The sequence below is a fragment of the Leuciscus leuciscus genome, assembly GCF_965113295.1.
Source record: "Leuciscus leuciscus genome assembly, chromosome: 14".
Lineage (NCBI taxonomy): Eukaryota > Metazoa > Chordata > Actinopteri > Cypriniformes > Leuciscidae > Leuciscus > Leuciscus leuciscus.
In genome coordinates, this window is record NC_138738.1 from 16,681,978 (window position 1) to 16,695,232 (window position 13,255).

Sequence of the window (13,255 nt, forward strand, 5' to 3'; positions counted from 1 at the left end):
GATTTTATAGCATGAACCAGGGATAGTTGTCAAATGAGGAAATGAGTCACAAGGTCTGTCTCAGCAACTAAGTTTTTTTTTAAAACACTGGTTTTAAATCAGTCAGTTTAAAAAAAAAATCATCGGTATCTTTTCTTTTTCTTCTAGCTGCTCAGTAACAAGTGGACATAATTACACACCCTAGCATACATTCAGGGGTCATCTGTATAATGAAGGTGGTTATTTAACCAAAAAGCTGAACAATACTCTCAAGACATGTATTTTAAGTTGTCACATTTAGGCTTCTGCCCCGTTTCACAGACAAGGCTTAAGTCTAGTCCCAGATAAAATGCAAAAGCGACTTGCACCGACAAATCTTTAAATATTTCAGTGCTATTGTTTTGTCTCAAGATGCGCACCAGTAATTTTATTCTAAGGCATGTTTATAAAAGCTATTAATGTTCTAATTGAACTAAGGCCTAACCATGGCTTAATCTAGGCCCTTTCTGTGAAACCAGGCCATAATATAATATAATATAACATAATATAATGAATGAATGTTTAATACATTTTGTTCTTCATAAATATAATTGGTTACACTTTATTTTAAGGTGTCATTGTTACAGTGTAATTAAGTACTGAGTAATATTAAGCAACTACATGTAGGATTAGGATTATTTGGTTAATTGCATGTAATTATGCATAATTTACTGTTATTACTATGGTAAGTACATGTAACATAATATACTGTAACAAGAACACTCAAGTAAAGTGTTACCATAATTCATTAATAATGTTTTTGTTAGACATTTTTTGCTGTTTAATACATTTTGTTTTTCATAATTGTGTTAAAACTAATCATTTGTCTGTATTAGTCTCTTTGATTGTAGGTTCCCAATGTGATGACAAATCCTCATTTGAGACATGCTGTCCCCCAAGGTCAATGCGTGTTAACTGAACTGTAGGCTATCTATTTTCCTAAGCAATAAGGGTAGAAATGTTCAAGAAAGAGTTTTGTTGTTGTTGTTGCTGCTGCTGCAGGCAAGGCTTAAATGTATGCACCTGAAATAAAACTGACTTTCAGAAACAGCTCACCCTGAAAAAAAACATTAACTGTCGTAAAAAGTGACACTATCCCCATGCAGTCTCAACCATTGCTGTGGTAAATGACTCATGCAGGAAAGGACAAATGTTCTATTTGAACCAATTCCTGGAGACGAACATAAAATAAATGCAATGAGCATTCATCCCCCCATCGAGTGACTTAATCACACGCATCCCACGTCTCAGTGTATATAAGCGCTCTCGTATTGGAGATCCTCCTCTGCTTTTGACAGGCACAGTGAACGCTCAGCCCCTAGAACGAAAGCGCAAGCCTGGTGCGCGTGAAAACCGACTGCATCTTGCCAAAGCGAGACAAAAACCGAATACATTACCAGCATCTTTTTTTAATTATTATTGTAGTTGGCGTGCTCGTTTCTGTGCGGACCCCGTGTACTAGTTCAGACTGTCTGAGACTGACAGCGTTGAAGGACAGAAGCGGAGCGGGTTTCGATACCGGGACAGAAGATGCTGGTTCTTATTCATTGACGGTTCTGGTCCACCCCATGGGTTATACACACAAAAACACAACGACACATCACTCGTGTAATAGATCACGAGTTTAAAACGGGATCCTTTTGTGCCTCTTTTGTCTCCCACGTGGAATAAAGTGGATCCGTATTTGAGGTGAGAATGTAATGTTCAGATGCTTGTTCCTGCTTTTGTTCTGTTCATTGCACTGCTGCCTTTATTTTTTATATTAGAGTGTTAGGCTATATTTTGAAAACGAAGTGTGTGTTTTCATCTCCGGATTCTCAGTTGGGATGCTGTGGGCTGTTCATCAGGATTATTCAGTGATCTCTGATTAAGTTGCTCTGCTAGATTTGATACTAACGCTCACAACAGCGGTTTTTTATTTACAACAACAGCTATAAAAATAGGTTTCCATAGAATGATATGGGTACTTTTTGAGTAATGTTCTTATAAATGTATGATTCTGTCTCCGTTTGTACAGCAGCACACTGTAGTCTTTTGTAACCAAGTGTTAGGTCGGAATCAAAAGAGTTAATTCCTAGGCTACTATAGAATGGAAAGGCAGCCAGCGATAAGGCGGGGTATAAAAAAAGAAAAAGAACTCTACAGATTTTTTTTTTTTTTACAAGAACGGTTTGCTTACGTTCCCAAACGTTATTTGTGAACGTTCAAAAAATCTATATATTTTTTTTTAAATATTTCACAAACGTTTTTTTCTGGGTTATGTGAACGTTAGAGAAAACATTAAAGGATTTTTTTCTGTATTTCATCATTTTGCAAAGAATTCTGGGAACGTTGCTTTTGAATGTTCTATGAACCTTCCAAAAAAAGTAGTAAGTAGCCTAGTAATTAGTACAAAATAAATATTGCTCATGTGGCAAACCATATAGTCTATAAAAAATAATAATTTCAGAGTGATTTAGGCTACTATAGCCTACTTTATTATGAACTATGTTGTATTATGCAAGTAAAGTAAAAGGACATATTTGAGCTAAGTGGAAGTTTGTGACAGTAAAATGCACAATATAAAATGCATGTTTTTTTGTTGTTGTTTTTCCTCAATTAATCTGATGCACCAGAAATGTTTATGTCAGATTTAGTTTAATCTGTTACAAGCACTCAGTTTCAAGTTGTAGTCTACTTGCTTTCAGTTGGACTTATCCATGCAAAATGAAATCTTCACACAACCACATTATATTTCCATGTTTTTTCTGTAGTAAATGAGTGTGTGGTTTCTTATTATGACCCCATTAGACTTTTGTGACTGGAATAATTCTCCTTTCCCCATTCAATCCTGTCACATGTCACACATTATCTGCACCATGCATTATTGTCATGTAACTTTTTTTTCAACACAGCGAGTAGGAAGATCTGTATTGTTGACATGTAAGATATTTGCATATTTTCTGCTCATGTGTAAAAAAAGCCCTTCGGTTTAGCAGTATCCAGGAATCTTTCAAACAGAATTGTATCAGAATTAGCAAACAAGTCTGATAAACTCTTATCATGGTGTTCCACAGGGAGCTGTTATAGGTCCAATTTAGTTCTCAGTGTAGATTATTTCACCAGCTTAAGTTCCTTCTGTAGTCAATCTTAATGAAATAATAACATTTCAATTAAATTATTATCAATGTTCACATGAGTCCAGAGGCTCCTTATTAATATGACGCATATATTTTCTGGGCCCATATCAGGCATAACTATAGCAAATATTTTTTTCTAGAATAACAGAAAAGTTTAAGATCGATTTAGGTGATGCTTACACATACAAAAAGATCAGTTAATCAAATTACATGACAGTTTTTTTTTAATTCATATCAATCATTCAAATTACATGTCCATTTTTGATGTCTCTTATTATACACATTGCTCTAAGGTTTAAAAATAAATAAATTATAGTCACTTTTTAAAAACAGTGACTATTGTTATTTTATGTCAGAATATTCCACATACTAGAAACCATTGATGCATTAAATATCTCACAAAACTCCAGAGAAGGAGAGTGTTTATGAGAAAGATAATATGTGATTTTGTTTGGCCTCCTAATGCTTCTTGGCTTTTCTCCTATTCTATTTCCTCATAATTACTTGCCCTGTTGACACAAGCATGTTTGCTGTGATGATCTCACGGACAATCAATCATACCTTGGTTGAACAGATGGACCCTCAGTGACACAGGATAAAGGGTTTGCCTGATACATTTCATACAAGAATAACACATTCAATGCTTGACTTGCAAGAAAGTCTGTATTTGTGTGAGTGTGGGGATTTGATCTCCCACTCAACTGAATGTGTGTTGTGAGCTTGTGCATCTATGTTATGAGGTATTTGTAACAGGCTAGGCTAGTTTGCTTTCCTGAGCAGATATCCTAGGTCTTTTCTTGAAGTTTGTACTGTGTGCTATGATTTCTCATGTATAATTGTTGGTGCAGAACCTCAGCTACACAGTAGGATCATCTGTTAGACCGTAGCATATGGCAGTTGTTATCAATCTCTCTGATTGTTTGTTCACTTTGGCTAATTAAAACCATACATTTCAGTATTTCATTCCATTGTTAAAAGTATTATCTAGAATACTGAATAAACCTCTCTATTCTTGAGATTAGTTTCTTGTAGACTGTGTGGCAGGGATTAAAGACAGACACAGTTTCATGCTTCAGAAATTCTTTTTCTTGGTCAAAAATACAAATATAAAGGAAGAGTCTTCTGAGGGTGGCCAAAAGTCAGGTATGGTGATATCCAATGTTCAAGACAGAAGGGATGGGTTGATCCAGAAGAGTAGGGCCAGGTGGTCATTGTTTAAGTGGCCTCCCAGTTAAGTTTTGCTACTTTGGACCTCAAGGACAAGCTCTTTATGCGCAGTTAGAATTGATGTGAATTGGCGTTCCTTGTGCCCGACAGGCTGATCAGACTTGTCAACTCAGGACACCTTCCACCAACGGGCCAGAACTGGTGCAGAGATTGAGGTGGAGGGGTTTAGGCAGTGGTGATAAGGTTCAGAAAGCAGCAGGTGCGTCTCATTGCACTCTGCCAGCAGCTCTCATGCACCTCCTCATTGCCATGCACTCCTATTGTGAGCTTGGCCATGGGCCAGTGAGAGGAGGGTCAGTGTGACATTAAATATAACGTTTGATTCTGTGTCTGTTTGCATATGCATGAAGATGGATATAAAGAGTGCCCTCAAATTTCGCAGGACTTGGAGCCACCAGTATCTCTATACTCACATTTAACATAGGGAAGTGATATTAAAGGTGCTCTAAGCGATGTTGGGTGACGTCACTTCTTGTTGACGTTCAAAGTATTGTCAAACAAAACGGAGGCTAGCTCAACCCTTTTTTTTTTACTTCGTGACCACAAAGTTAATAGTTATGAAACTTTGCATGCCTGTTATTTCTGTAGCACAGGTTTCAAATTTGAAAAATGCACAGAATATGAAATTTACTGCTATTTAAGAATGAACTTGCGGACAGTATGTCCATGTTCTGCTTTTTTCGTTTTTTAGTAACGTGCTAAAATTTGTTGTCTTGAACCACTGAACTTTTTTTTTTCTGAAATAACTGAAAGGGTAAACGATGACAGAGAAATTACAAAATGAATGTTTCAGTCAATGAGTTTCGATTGCAAACAGCCTGACAAGCCTCAAGGAAGGAAGAGCACATGAACTGATGATGTTGTGCAAACTTTCATGGTTGTGGTTGCAAGGTTTTAGCAAACTGAAATGGCTATTACAACATTTTTTGTTCTGCTTATTTGCATAACAGTGAAAAAACAGACATTTCCTCTCGCAAACCATAAGCAAGCCACTATCACTCTTCTAAATATACAGTCACTGTAACACTTTCTTTTCTGCATGTTCTCTGTAGAATTGGAGCTTTTTGCATCTATACAAAAATACTTGATGGTCTTTAGCAAGACATAATATAATCCAGTTTCCATTGGACTGTAGGTGTTTGTTGGAAAAAAGACCCTTAGAACATTGTCTCATGTCTTGTCATTGCAATTGCTTGTTTTATTTAGCCTATTTTTTTTCTAGATGTGCCGAACCAAGTGTTGTGTCTTTTGCATGAGACCTTGGGAACAGCATATTAGCCAGGAGATATTTGTCAGCATTGGCCCCAGTCCACTCAGTTTTATGTAACACAGTTCAATAAATCTATAAAAGGCTGAGTTTTATTCACTTTTGATGAGATAAGTAGATGCATTTTGTCAACTGTGAATTTGCCCCTGTTTGAGTGGCATTTTCATTAGTCTACTCTAGACAGAATGATTGGATCATTCTTCACGTCAAGATTAATCTATTTTATTTGCCCACTGAAGCTTATGCTATTCTATCTTTAGGGCAAAATGCAACTCATTTACAGTTTTTTCCAACTGCTTACACACAAAATCTTTTCATGTCACACGATTTTTGAAACCTCTCACTCAAAGTGCAAAACTACATACCAAATCTCCAAAACCATAAGCTATTTCTCAGCCTTTGACTCAGTTTTCAATTGCATTAAACACTTTTTTCAAAACACTACAGACAATTCTCTACCTAAAACACAAAAATTTGCTTTCCTTTTCCAAACACAACCAATCAAAATGCTACACTTATTCACCAGGTCACACAGACACACTCCTCACATGTGCAAACACTAATTGCTTAACTGATCACTAACCAATCACTGCTTTACTGTAGTATAGGCCTAAATAGGTCAAAGGTCAGATGATCTGTTTTGAACAATGGATTCCTGGGACCCCCCGGGACATTTATGGCATTTTGAATGCAGTGTTACATTTTGAAGGAGATGTGAGGCATTTTGCATTTTGTGTGTGCATTTTTGAGAATTGTGTGTAGGAGACTTAGTTTTGAAAACGTGTGTAAGCAATTGGTAAAAACTGTAATGTATAGTTTTGACTGGTAATATTATAAATGCAGGATTTTACTAGCTCAATAGTAAGTGGGCAAGATTGCATATGGTATAGATACTTTATGTTGTATGATATGTTCTTTATGCTTTTATGCTATGTTATTTATGTTTTATGCATTTTTAAGCTTGTATTGAAGAGAATGTTTTGCATGTCTCAACTGACATTTACGTGTTATGTGAATTTCTTTCTGAAATCAATTGACCCTTTTCACATTTCCTGGTTTCTCAGAAGCGAAAGTCATCATAGTTTGGTAAAATTCTATAGCGGTGAATGAGAGAATACATTAAATATATTTTTTGTGTATGTTATGATACATATGTTAAAACTCAACAACAGTGTTTTCACAACTTTCAAAAACAGAAAATAAGAGAGATTGATAATGGCAGTCAGAAGAGAGAAATATGTCTTTACCGTCACTCCCATAGCCACTGTATTAGAAACACCCTCACAGCAGCGTTAACTATTATTTTGTAATTTGATGCAAAGGTAATATAATACTAAGTATCGTGTTATAAATTAACATAATTATATATATATATATATATATATATATATATATATATAACTTTGCAGGATTTACGATGCTGATGACCATTAAAAGGCGTAATCACAGTCTGTGAAAAGGATCCATTCCATATTTTAATTTATATATATATAAATATATAACTATGCAGGATTTACGATGCTGATGACCATTAAAATGCGTAATCACAGTCTGTGAAAAGGATCCATTCCACATTTTAATTGATTTAATTAAATATATTTTTATAGCTTTTAATGAACCACCATAAATTATTCCTGTATAGGCTCAAAAAGCAGCATTACAAACTCTATAATAATAATGTGGTTCGTTGCTATCGATTAAAGTGGTTTTTAGTTGAGAGTCACTGAGCTTAGTGTTTGTGTTGAATGTACATGACATTCATATCCGATCAATTGACAGATTTCTTTTGTAAGAACACAGTGCACAGTGCCAGCTTGACCTGATTCAACATGGCATTAACAGTGACAGTGATTTGAAAAGCTGCTGTTGAGATGATTTGTGGTTATCGCAGCTTCAGATCCCATGGAGAGTCAGATTATCTCTTTAGATTTTAATGCATGGAAGTATTGTAACAAGCAAGAGAATCTGTATTCACTATGGTTTGAATTAGGGCACCAATTATTCATATTAAAAATTAAAATAAAATCCTAGGTTTGCGCTTTAAATGCAGAGTGAAGCAGAGATGTGCACAATTGAGCTAAAGCCTAAGAAAATATAATCCGTGGCGCCGAGAATATTATGAAACTAAAACGACCAAGGTGGATGTTAAAGAAAAAATTCACAGTCAAATGGCAGCAGGGATTGGTCTAAAACATGCTTTGTTTTCAATGAAGGTCTGTATTAAATCAGTCAGGTCTTAAGGAGACAGCAGGATGAAAATAGTAAACAGTATATTTAATTAAAGCTTCAGATCCTTTATGTGGACAATTAACTGAATCAAAAATCCATCCACTTAGCTTTTTAATCATAGAGAAAATGGAGGAGGGCGCATAGTATGGTGTATAGCGGCTGTGTCATGTTTTACTCTGTGGTGACTTATAGTCTCATTGTGTGTGTGTGTGTGTGTGTGTGTGTGTGTGCGGAGAGAGGAAACCTGTTTTTTCCACAGGGTGTCTGGAAGGAGCTAATACATCATGATGAGGCTGGCCAAGCTGCTCCATTTGATGCCTGCATGTGTGGCCTTTGAGAATTTATATGGTTTCAGTTCTGCTATTATAACCTTTAATAGATTATAGAATGAGAAAGCTGCTCCTAGATGGTTTATTTGGGAATTGTGATTGTACAGATTTTATAAAAGTAAAATTTCCCGTATGGGATCTGGATGGCCACAAGCACTGAGTATACTAAATAAAATAAAATAAAATAAAATAAAATAAACACACACACACACACACACACACACACACACACACACACACACACACACACACACACACACACACACACACACACACACACACACACACACACACACACACACACACACACACACACACACACACACACACACACACACACACACACACACACACACACACACACACACACACACACACACACACACACACACACACACACTAACATTCAAAAGATTGGGATTGAAAGATTTTATAAGATAAGATAAGACTATTATGTGCAACAATGCTGCATTTATTTCATCAAAACTATAGTAAAAATGTATTATTACAATTTAAAAAAATTATTTTCTATTTTAATATTTAAATGTCATTTTTACCACTGTCTTCAGTGTCACATGATCCATCAGAAATCATTCTAATATGCTGAAACAATGGAATCATTCTAATATGCTGATTGTTATCAATGTTGAAAACTTGTGGAAACTGTGATGCATTTTCCCCCAGGATTCTTTGATGAATATAGAAAGTTCAAAAGAGCAACATTTATTTGAAATAGAAATCTCTATCTTTTTTATAAAACATTATAAATACTGTCACATTTGATCAATTAAATACACCCTTGCTGAATAAAAGTATGATTTTTTGTCTTACTGACCCCAATCTTTTGAACAATATATACAATTTTGTTTATTATAAGAGACATAAAAATATATTGGCTCAATGTACAAAGGATACTTAAATAGGTAGCACTTTATTTTACTGTCCTATTCCCTATGTACATACGATGCACTTACAGTATTACAGTAATTACAAATATGGGTAATAAGTAATAACCCTGAACCTACCTCTAAACCTAACCTTAACCCCTGTAGTTACCTTATATTACCCAGTATTTTCTAAGGTACACTGTAAGTACATGTATTGTAAAATAAAGTGCAATCTTTGATATTTTTGGCCTCATATTTCTAGCACCTCTTTGAGATACAAACCCAAACAAAAGTACATTGCTGTTTAATGTACTGTACAACCTAAGAGAGCTGGTCATAAGAGTGTGAACGCTATATACTGTATACTGTATGTCTCTATGCAATTTTGTCTAGGATATTAAAAATGTGCCAACTATGCAGTACAAACCAAACCTTAACTGACAAACTAAGTCTGCATTTAATGCCACCCACTAAAATTTGTTGCAAAAACTGTTAAAGCCTTTGTGACCCTCATGCTTATTCTCTTGTGACAGCATATTTGATCTGAACGCTGGCTGAACTAGGATTTGTTACACAGCCTTCCTTTTTTATGAATACGCATAGTGCTGATGGCTGTTGTGAGAATGGTTTTTCATTTAAATTTCTTTGTTTAAGTGTTTGAATGTGTGTCTGAACCCAAAGCATATGTTCCTGTGAGACTGTGCCCAAAATCAAGCCAATGCTGCTCAGGTTCTGCTGGGCCAGATGTTGAATGCTTCTCTGCCGGCCAATTCACTATATCACAATGTCAATTGCTGGGAAGAACTAACAGCTTGGCATGCTGTTCCCAGGTGTACCTAGTGTGTCATTTGGAGCTGTCTATGGAAGTCGTGCCCTAGTTTTGTTGAATATTTCATGATGTTGTCAGGCTATTGTTTTGGGTTTGTCATATAGTGATGTGAATGTGTGTGTGTGTGTGTGTGTGTGTGTGTGTGTGTGTGTGTGTGTGTGTGTGTGTGTGTGTGTGTGTGTGTGTGTGTGTGTGTGTGTGTGTTTTAAAGATTTTCAATCCAAAAACTTGGTCGATAGAGAGACAGAGCAGGGATACCCTCTTGCATGCAGTGTAATAGCTATATGAGCAATATCACACGAAGAAATATCGCTCTATATCAACATGGCTGTGATTCGGCCGTAGGCAGTCACAGCTGTGCTGATATAGAGCCATAGCGCACGTCTACTTGTGTGATATTGCGTTGATACAACAGCTTGATGGCACAAGTGTGTAAATAAATAAGGAACAACAACAGAGCTATTTTGTGCGGAAATACTTCCTTCCGCCACGGATTCTAATCTCAAATTGACAGTTTAACAGTTGAGCCCAAACCTCCGTTACTAATTCTAAAACATCACTTTAGAACTAATGGAGGAACATTGAGTCACTTAATTGAAGCTTATTGTATTGTGTAGAGTAGAGTATTATGAGAGAGATCGACTAAGTGAGTGCTTTATCTTCAGCTGATAATCTTCAGGTCAATCTTACATTCATAATCACATCAGTTTGAATGTCCGCTGAGGAAAGTGATATCTTTGTCTTTGTCCTTTTAACAATTAAGGGGATTTCCCATTATGTCTCTAGTCAGTGCAAGTTAAGATGTCTCTTATAAGGTGTTGTTTAAAGTAAAAACAATGTCCTTGTTTACAACCTTGTTTCAGTCCCTTTCAGTATAAAAGTCTTTGCTACTGACTCAGTCATAAAGTTAGTCTTTTCTGCCATCTAATGGAGCAATAATGTAACTTTCACTTTGGGATTTTGTAAGTCGAAATCACAATCACTAATGGACCCTTTCAGTACCAAATACAACATGTTATTTATATAAAATATTATGTATTGAAAAATAATATTTAAATAAACAATATTAACCATTATAAAAGTCAAATAAGTTACAATAGGAAATAAACATAAGAAAATAGTTCAGTCAAAAGTTCAAAAGCAGCCCTCTAGTTATGGCACAGGATTTCAGTTTAATAAAAATATAAAGTTATGAAACTTAACTTTGCCCTTACCAAAATCGATTTGCCAAGTAACACCAAAAAAGACCCTGAGGTATAATTCATTTTGAATTATACCTCATGTTTAAACCATATCTACATAAGAGCCAGCGGCAAATTCCCAATGGAATGGCCGAGATCAAGGTGTTCTCGTGGGTACATGAGCGGTGAACGGTGGCTGACGGTCTGGAGCTCACATCTCTGAAAATAGGCACTGACATAAGTCACATATTTGAGGTCTAAATAACTACATTCTTGTCTAAAAAACTATTCCATGACACAACAACAGTAGTATTTGTAAAAATATGGATGGATTTGCTCGTCAGCCATGACACTTGCTCTGAGAAATTCTGCAAGCGGAGTGATACAAACGGTGAAACGGTTCCCGTGGTGATACTGGTAGAATATGCATGGCTGGAAAAGGCTTTCAGCCAATCAAATTCGAGAAACAGAAAAAGCTGTTGTATAAAATATAATGTAATATAATAATTTGGTAACACTTTATTTTAGGGTTCAATTCTCACTATTAACCAGTTGCTTATTAGTATGTATATTACTAGGATATTGGCTGTTTATTAGTACTTATAAAGCACATATTAATGCCTTATTCTGCATGATCATATTCTACATCCCTTAATCCTACCCAATACCTAAACTTAAACGCTACAAAAACTACTTTACTAAGTTTACATTTTTTTATTGTCCTGCCAATTTCAAGTAAAATTGGAATGTAATGTACAAGTATATGACTCTGTACATCAATAATAATTACTGATTTGTGTAAAACATTATTGGTTAATACTTTAGTATGGGGAACACATATTTACTATTAACTACAACTTTTGCCTCAATAAACTCCTAATTTACTGCGTATTAATAGTTAGTAAAGTAGTTTTTGTAGCGTTTAAGTTTAGGTATTGGGTAGGATTAAGGGATGTAGAATATGATCATGCAGAATAAGGCATTAATATGTGCTTTATAAGTACTAATAAACAGCCAATATCCTAGTAATATACATACTAATAAGCAACTTAAGCTGTGATTGAAGTTAACTTGATATTATATATATATATTTTTTTTAATTTCTTCACGAAAAGAATAATTGGCAGACCCCTTTTAGTACCGCTCGCAGACCCTCTGTTGAAGACCCCTGCTATGATGGAACAAGAATTGTTGTATTAAATTAGTTTTTTTTTTTCTTCATACTGTCAGATATGCCAACTTGCACCATCTGGTGTTCACCAGTACATGAGATGAAACGTTGGTAAGTTTAATAGAAAACAGGATTAAAAAAGCACATGTGATGAAAGGCGCAGAAATACTAGGATTTAAAAGAGCAGGTGGGAGGCAGTAAAATGGATGGTTGATAGACAATTCCACTTGGGAGGATTCTCAGAAAACACCTTGTAATTAGTTGGAAAGCATACTGTAGTTTCAAAGCACCTTGTCCTCTTCCCAGCCACCGGTGACTTCAAATTGCTGGAGGAGCTGGCTCAAAGGTAATGATCTCAGAATATTTGTTGCGGAACAAGTGCTGCTCCAGGGACCTTCTGTTTGGCGTGTCTCTGCTTTTACGTTTCTCCGTGCACTTTCTCAGTAAATAATGAGAGATGGTGACGGATGGAAACGGAGAGTGGGAGGATAAGAGAAGGAAATTGGGCTAGAAACAATGGAAGCATGTGAGAGAGATTACATGAAATGGCTGGACAAAAAGATAACTGGCTGTGTTTTTCACAGAAACTTAAGAAGACAGAAGTGACAGAAGTTGGGAGAGAATGAAAAAGAGAATCAAATCACTGACAGAAAGGCTTCCACAGTGGTGTATAAACCCCAGAAATCTCCTCTGGGATGATGTCTGGCTATTTTCTTTCCATTACACACAGAGGCAGCAGTCTTCTTTCTTTGTGCTATATTTGGTATAAAGCAATACTAGCAATATAAAGATGTGAATATTCATAGTTTACACAATAATTTCAGCTATATAAAATTAAACAATATGTGAATATCACAATGATTTTAAATATTTTTATTTATTTGATAATTAAAAGGATTGTTTACCCATATACAGTGGGGAGAACAAGTATTTGATACACTGCCGATTTTGCAGGTTTTCCCACTTACAAAGCATGTAGAAGTCTGTAATTTTTATAA

The 13,255-nt window shown here is 35.6% G+C and overlaps 1 protein-coding gene across 1 annotated transcript in view; it reads left to right on the forward strand.

The window, feature by feature from the left end:
* Window positions 1–1,328: 1,328 nt before the first annotated feature.
* Window positions 1,329–13,255, forward strand: part of pde4ba (phosphodiesterase 4B, cAMP-specific a) — a 166,609-nt gene continuing 154,682 nt past the window's right edge. The window contains exon 1 of the mRNA XM_082136031.1: window positions 1,329–1,707. The gene's annotated coding sequence lies outside the window, so the exon portion shown is untranslated. The remainder of the gene's footprint in view (window positions 1,708–13,255) is intronic.